General features: G+C 40.4%; 1 protein-coding gene across 2 annotated transcripts in view; it reads left to right on the top strand.

The window, feature by feature from the left end:
* Nucleotides 1-7,560, top strand: part of LOC149749102 (uncharacterized) — a 29,897-nt gene extending 22,337 nt beyond the window's left edge. For both annotated transcript variants that reach the window (XM_089911555.1, XM_089911557.1), the window contains one exon: nucleotides 7,454-7,560. The gene's annotated coding sequence lies outside the window, so the exon portion shown is untranslated. The remainder of the gene's footprint in view (nucleotides 1-7,453) is intronic.
* The last annotated feature ends 42 nt before the right edge of the window (nucleotides 7,561-7,602 follow it).

Consider the following 7,602-nt stretch of genomic DNA (forward strand, 5'->3'; position numbering starts at 1 on the left):
GTAGCCACTTCTTTGTGCAAAACAACTCATTTCAGGAAAACATCTATATTTTTCCTCCACCATGCTCTGTAAACATCTTGTAGAATTACTTCACCTATAAGTAATGTGGCAAAAAATAATTTTTATGTTCTCTATCCCAGCAATCATCAGATAAGATACTGTATTTCAATGGATTTCATATTCGCCATAATACTGATCTTTAAGTGAATAAGACAGTCCTGTCTTACAGTTATCAGATGACATCTCATTAAATTAACATTTTATATTGCTTGAGGGCAGTTTGATTATGTATGAAATTTGATTATACAGACTGAGCAAGTGGTGATGGAATAAATCTTCCTGGTCAAAAACTCAGGTTCTAGAATTAGGATGTCTGGATCCAAATCTTAGTTTTCTAGAGCCTAGATCATTTTACTACACAAGTTATTGACCATCTGTCTCTTAATTTCCTGATCTGTAAAATGATAATAATTTCTACTTCATAGAGTTTTTTTGAAGATGAAATTAGTGACACACGAAAAACAGTTATAATAGTGTTTGGTGTTATACTAATTGTTCAAAAAAATTGTTGTTGTTCAACAGTAGTGTTGAAGTTGAAATGTAGAAACATTTTAATTCTGATTTTACATCTTTCTACCATTTCTACCTTTAAATCCAGCACTGGTGATTTAGGTTCAGTAAAACAGCATTATCTGTCACAGCAAAAATATTCATTTTAAATTTCATTTAATGGGTAAAGAAGGTGCTGCCTTTGGAGTTAGGCAAGCAAGTCTCAGGGTGGGGGAGGGTGTCAGTATGTTCCGGGATGAATTTGGGAAAGTATTAAGAAACAAATGTTAATGCTAGTTTGATTTGAATGGAACACAGGATTATATGGTACAAGATAGAACTGAAAAGGTAGCTTGTTTTAATTTATTCATTCATTAGATATTTAGTAAATATTAAATAAGTACCTGGAACTAGGAATATAAAAACCAGGGGACTGCCTGTCTACTAAACCTATAAACATGTCATTACAATTATTTCCAGTGTTTTGGGAACCCAAGAGGAGATAAGCCATGGAAGGGCCAAGTAAGGCTTCTCCAAAAGGGTGATTTGTCAGCTTGGTCTTATAGGTTAGCAAGAGTTTCTTTTTCATGTGGAAACAGAGGTGGGAAAAGCATGTCAGGTCAAAGGAAAGCAGACAGTATGAAAGATGACAGTGAATTCCTTGGTTTGAGATAGAAATGGTGGAAGGTGCCAATTGGAGTCCGACTTGAGACTTTATCTGGTAGGGAGTGGAGAGTAGTGATCAGAACTGAGGGAAATAAGCCCAAGTGGGGAGAGGTCAACATTTCAATAGGTTATAAAACAAGACAAAAACAATAAGAGTATAAGATCTTTCTTTATGACAGAGCCAGTGAGGAAGGTGAATGTATTTTGAAGACTATTCTTTCTCTGTGTGTGTGCAGCTCAGATAAATGTTTATTTTACTGAAAATATTTGCAAAATTACAATATAAATACATGATTATATTAAGATAGGATCACTAATTCTTTTAGTATCCTGAATATTGTAGAAAGAAGGGAATCGACAAGTAACTTGAGAGGTTAAAAAGAGGGAGAGATTCTTTTTCTTTTTTCTTTTTTTTTTTTTTTTTTTTGAGAATGAGTTCAAAGAGAGAGAGAGAGAGAGGGCCCAGGGATCAAGGAGAAGGGAGTACTACCAAAAAAGAGGGAGTTGTGCATGGAGGAGTGAGAGAGAGAGAGAGGAGAAGGAAGACAGATGGAGGGAGAGAGATTAAATATAGGAAAGAGAGAGAGAGAAAGAGAAGTACTAAAAGGAAGAGTTAACCTTGTAATATCTTATCCTCTCCACCCAGGCTCAGCTTCATGAGGACAAGAACCAAATTTGTCTTGCTGTGCACTTAGTAGGAATTAAATAGATGCTTGTCTCAGAGGAGATAAGAGGGGCCTGGGTCATAAATAAGGAAAGGATGGTCTATGAGACTGCTCAGGTTGCCATAACAGAGTAGCAAAGACTGGAGGCCTTAGACAACAGAAATTTACTTTCTCACAGTTCTGGAGGCTGGAAGTCTGAGATCAGGGTGCCAGTATGGTCAGGTTCTGGTAAGAGCTCTTTTTCAGGCTTGTAGGCAGCTGCCATCTTGCTGTGTGCTCACTTGGCCTTTCTTTGGAAAGAGACAGAAGCCAGGGTCTGGGTGAGGGGAGTCTCTCAGAGATTCAGAGATCCCTCTCTGATGTCTCTTCTTAGGAAAACATTAATTTTAACAGATCAGGGCCTCAGCCTTATGACCTCATTTAACCTTAATTACATTTATAAACGTCATGTCTCCAAATACAGTCACATTGGTAGTTAGGGCTTCAACATATGGATTGGGGGATGGGACGTGGGGGGAGGAACACAAACGTTCAGTTTATAACAGATGGGTTAAGCTGTGAAATAAGAGGGACAGGAAGGGTAAAGAATCCTTGCAAGAGAATAAAGAATAAGTTGTTTCATTCTTTCGGCATTAAATTTAGGCAAATTAGGGAGGAGAGCTGAGCTGCAGCTTTAGGGCTCTGGAATAAATTCAGAGGAGTTGCTATTGGGGAATTATGGACTTATCTATGCATTGTTTTCTAAACTTACCAGATGAAAAGAATCAACTAGAATATTATTTTAAAAGCCAGTTTTCATTGGAGATAGTTTCTGTGGGCCTGGGTTGAGGTTCTAGAATTTTTAACAGGCCTCTAGAGAGATTTTTCTAGCTTCCAGCTGTGGGAAACTAGAAACCACAGAGAGAGGAAGTTAACTAAGAGTGAGTAAGAGGATTGGAAGATAAAGGTTGGGCTCAGGTCGAGGGGCGAAAGGAATCAGAAGTGTTGGTGAGAGTGCAGACAAAAACGTTGATCCCTACATTGCAGGCTGAATAGGGATAGGAGTGAAGCCAAGAAGGGAGAATAGGCTTGGACAAGGAAGAAAGATTAGGGGGCTATTAGTCCTAAAAAATAATGAGGGTGTGTTTACTGGGAGACTTAAAGAGCAGGCAGTTATAGTAAATGATTTCAGAGATCAAGGTTTCACTAGTAGCGTAGATTCCGAATTTGTGTCGACATGAATGCCATGGAAAATGACCTAATAGTTCTTCTGGCTTTACTTCCTTCAAATCCATGATCTATAATGCTGCCAAGGAGCTCTTTTTAAAAGGAATGATCATTTTCTTCTGTGGCATCAAATACTTTCCTCACTCCCTTCTGTCTAAGGAAATCCCAAAACCCTTACCATGGCATTCAGGGTGCTTCTTTATTGCCTGCAAACATTTTATACCATTAACACCTTACTACCTATACATCCTTGAAAATGCTTCATTCGTTCATGTTACGCCTTTTATTGTGTACTTTCCTCTGCCAGGTCTACCTGGAAAAATGGCAAATTCATTTTTGTTCTGTAAAATATAGGGAGGTTTTGATAAACTATTCCTCCTTCCCATGCCCATCACACGTTAGCTCATCTTTTCCTTTGCTAGCCTACTTTTGTATTACGTATGTGCTTTCGTTGTTGATCTTAACACTTTAGGGTAAGGGTCACAAACCAAGTATCTGCAGAAGGTGTGCATTTAAAATAAATGCCAGAGATAGGTAGGATGAAAGGCTTCATGCTACTTCATGGTACTTGTATTGTACCTAAGTACAACACCTACAAGTTAACTGCTCTTTTAAACATTGTTGGTGTAACAAAACAAATCAAACGAAACACATCCAAGGCACATAGAGTCTTTCGCTACACAGGTCACAGCAGTTATGAAATGAGAGGTCCACGCTGAGAAGTAGCAAATAAGAAAAGCAATTTCAATTTCTGGTCAAAGGGAATTACATGTGTAAATAGAATGACATGATTAATTCAGCGTGGCATTGTAGGATAACAATGCCCCGACATATTTCCTGATGTATGTGTGTCTTACTCAAAGAGGCTCAAAGAAAACTAGTGACACAGGATCACTACTTAGCAAGGAGATGAAAGGTTGAACTTTGAACTGCGATGTAGAGACCTATAGAGTCCAGCTGCCACTTTGTTGGCTCTGCCGTCATAATGGCCTCTACAGTGTCTGAAAAAGACCATGTGATTTTTCCCAAAGTTATAAATCTTCTTCTGTGATTTATTTCTCTGTGTGTGGACTGGCTGGAGTCAGCCTAGAAGAGGACCCTTAAGAGTGTCTATGGAAGCAGGACTTGCAAGAATCCTTTCAGCTGCATCAGCAAAGGACAACTTTCATGTTTTTATCTTCTGATGGCTCACAAATCTCTAACCCCAGCCAAAATTTCTCTCATAAGCTTCAGAGACCGATATCCATCCAACTCCCTCCTGAACATCTCTTAGATGACGTTACAGGCATTTTAAACTTAATATGCTCACAACTGAATCTCATTTCTCCATCACCGAAAACAAAAACAAAACACTGCTTTACTTCATGATTCACTTAGCTGTCCCATGCAGAAACCTATGAGTCATTTTGGAGAACTCCATTGTTCTCCCCTTCCTTATCTAACCAATCACCAAACCTCTTCAATTTCTCATCCTAACTCTCTTTTAAGTCCACTCCCAGTGATATAATTTCAGCTGGCTCAGGTAACTGACAGACTGAGTCCTGGCTCTTTTCCAATCTGTTTTTTTACATTGCAGTCAAAGTGATCTTTCTGAAATGCAAAGAGTAGCTCAAAGCTCTTTATCTCTTACTTCTCTTAGAATGAAGGTTCAGGACTCCTTAATACGGTCAAGAAAGCCCTGCTTAATTTGTCTCCTGGCTGTCTCTCTAGCATCTTTTCTGCTATTCCCTCCCTCACCTCTCAGCTGCTTGTTGATTCAACAAATGAGTGCCTTACTATGTGCCCAAAAGTGAGGTAACAAAACAAGCAGAGGAATGATAGACATTTTTAAAAATTATATAAATATAGAATTGCACGTCATGTTAAGTATTATGTAGGAAGAGTAGAGGGCACATTGAGAGAGTATTAGAGAGTAACGTAATTTATATTACGTGACGTTACGCAGGGACCCCAATCCTGACATTCCAGCCGTAGCTTTCCTGGAAGAGCTATGTCTTCACACCTCTGTGACCCTCCTGTCCATCAACCCACTAACACCTGCTCATCTATGTCTCAGCCTATATGGTACTTCTTCCAAGGAGACAGCCCTGAGACTCAACGCCTAGGTTTGCTACTTCTCTGTCCTCTGAAGTTTCCTCATCAGTTGTATTGTCCTTTTAGTTTCCTTTTCTGTAATTCTGCGATGCAGGGACTCTCTCGTTTGTCACATTGGATCTTTACCTTCTAGCACAGTGACTGTTACAGAGTAAGCCCTCAATAAACATTCCCTGAATCAATACATGGAAGTACTGCTGACACTGACAGAGCTGAAGAAATTCTAGGGAATTCATGTTCATGAAAACTCTGCCTTTTACCACTGACCCCTAGAATTAAATTTTAAAATCTTTCTCTTGTCCAATTTGCCCAAACATCAACCCTATTTGTATTAATTGTTTGATATATGTCAGATGCCTGTCAACTGCAAGAGGGGAGAAGACTGCAAGTTGTATAAATGGATAGATGTAAAGGAGTTACTACTTAGGACCTAAGACCTGTGTCTTTATTATAAATATAATCTTGTTCTATCGCCAACTATTTTATCTACTGGCAGCCATCTTCAGCCCTACCTGTCCATGAGGCATCAACAGTTTAAGCCCTTATTTATTTGTTCTTACATTAATCAACCTGAAATGTGGCAATAAAACCCCTGCAAACCTGACATTTGAGAAGCATCGGTACTTGTGAAATAACATTTGTGAACAGTTGAGGAGGCATTATGGAGATAGTGGTAAGCTTTAGGAAGACTACATAAAAGGGCTAATGGGTGAGGTCAATTTTTCTGAAAAGGAAACAATGAGTTCATAACCAAATGACTGCCTTTCTGAATCCAGGTGTCATAAACACATCACCTGATGTAAATCGTGTTATTGGTTGAGAACAGATTAAACAAATTCATACAAATCAGCCAGTTTCCACTTCCTTAACATCACTTCTTGGTTTACCAGGCCTGGTGGGCACTGGGCTGGCCAGTGACTCGTAGCCTTGGTGATCGCCAGACCTTGTGGAAATCTGTAGTTGATGACCCTCACACTTTGGGCCTTTCCTCCTGCACTTCACTGTTTAGCACAAGACCCAGCATGACTGTATTTTAAAGTTAGGAGGAAAGGCCTATCCATCTCATCTCACTCTACTGTTCAATGCATGTAGAACACCTGTGATGTAGCTCACAGAATTCTGATTGACACACACACATAATTTCTTGCAAAGGAAAGTGGGAGACAAATGTGAAAAGGTCAAGTTTAGGTTTCACAATGATCTGTTGAATTTTAAAACTCAAACATGTTTTATAAGAGGAATTTCAAACAGCATGCTATTATTACCTAAACAACTTATCTCTATGCTTTTACTCATGTTGTTTCCTAGAATGCCTTCTTGTGTCCCTCAGCATCATCGTATTTTATGTTTAAATCCTACCCACCTGCCCTAGCTCAAATGCCAACTCAACCACAAAATCTCAGATTTGCCCAGCAAGAAGTGATCTCTCCTTGTCTGTATGAGACCTTAACTTCTGACACAAAGTGTATACACCTGAGCTTTCCTATGGGTTAAATTTCTTGAAGGCTTTGTATTTGGTAGGTGTTTACAAATATTTCTTTTTTTAAAAAAATAAATTTATGGGCTTCCCTGGTGGCGCAGTGGTTGAGAGTCTGCCTGCCGATGCAGGGGACGCGTGTTCGTGCCCTGGTCCGGGAAGATCCCACATGCCGCGGAGCGGCTTGGCCCGTGAGCCATGGCTGCTGAGCCTGCGCGCCCGGAGCCTGTGCTCCGCAACGGGAGAGGCTCGCGTACCGCAAAAAAAAAAATAAATAAATTTATTTATTTTTGGCTGCATTGGGTCTTCGTTGCTGCCTGCGGGCTTTCTCTGTTGCGAGTGGGGGCTACTCTTCCTTGCGGTGCGCAGGCTTCTGATTGCGGTGGCTTCTCTTGTTGCAGAGCATGGGTTCTAGGCACAAGGGCTTCAGTAGTTGTGGCTCGCGGGCTCTATAACAGGCTCAGTAGTTGTGGCACACGGGCTTAGTTGCTCCGCGGCAACTTCTTCCCCGACCAGGGCTCGAACCCGTGCCACCTGCATTGGCAAGCGGATTTCTTTCTTTCTTTCTTTTCTTTTTTTTTTTTAACAAAAAGACTTTTTATCAGCATCCTTAGGGCAACGCGTCGCAGGAGGGGATGCTCCTCAGCACACAGGCCACCCAGCTGCAAGTGATGAATCAGAGTGAAACGATTTTTGTACACAGTGCAGACAAAGGATCACCCCAAACCTCCAACAGAAGGAAAATTACTTTACAAAAAAGTAAATAAAAACAACGCCCATTTTTCTATTTTAAAAGGTGCAAGCTCTCGAGTGGCAGAGAGTGGAAAGCCCGAGGACCCGGCGTCCTGGAGTACCGATGCTCGAGGGGCCAGCCTCTCAGATCTGCTTCTTCGTACTACTGCTTGCTCTACGATTCTCGTTCCTACTGATTTCTTCAGCGCGTCA

Source organism: Delphinapterus leucas, chromosome 5 (genome assembly GCF_059928025.1).
Source record: "Delphinapterus leucas isolate spDelLeu-1000000601 "Yukka" chromosome 5, BTC_Dleu_Yukka2, whole genome shotgun sequence".
NCBI lineage: Eukaryota > Metazoa > Chordata > Mammalia > Artiodactyla > Monodontidae > Delphinapterus > Delphinapterus leucas.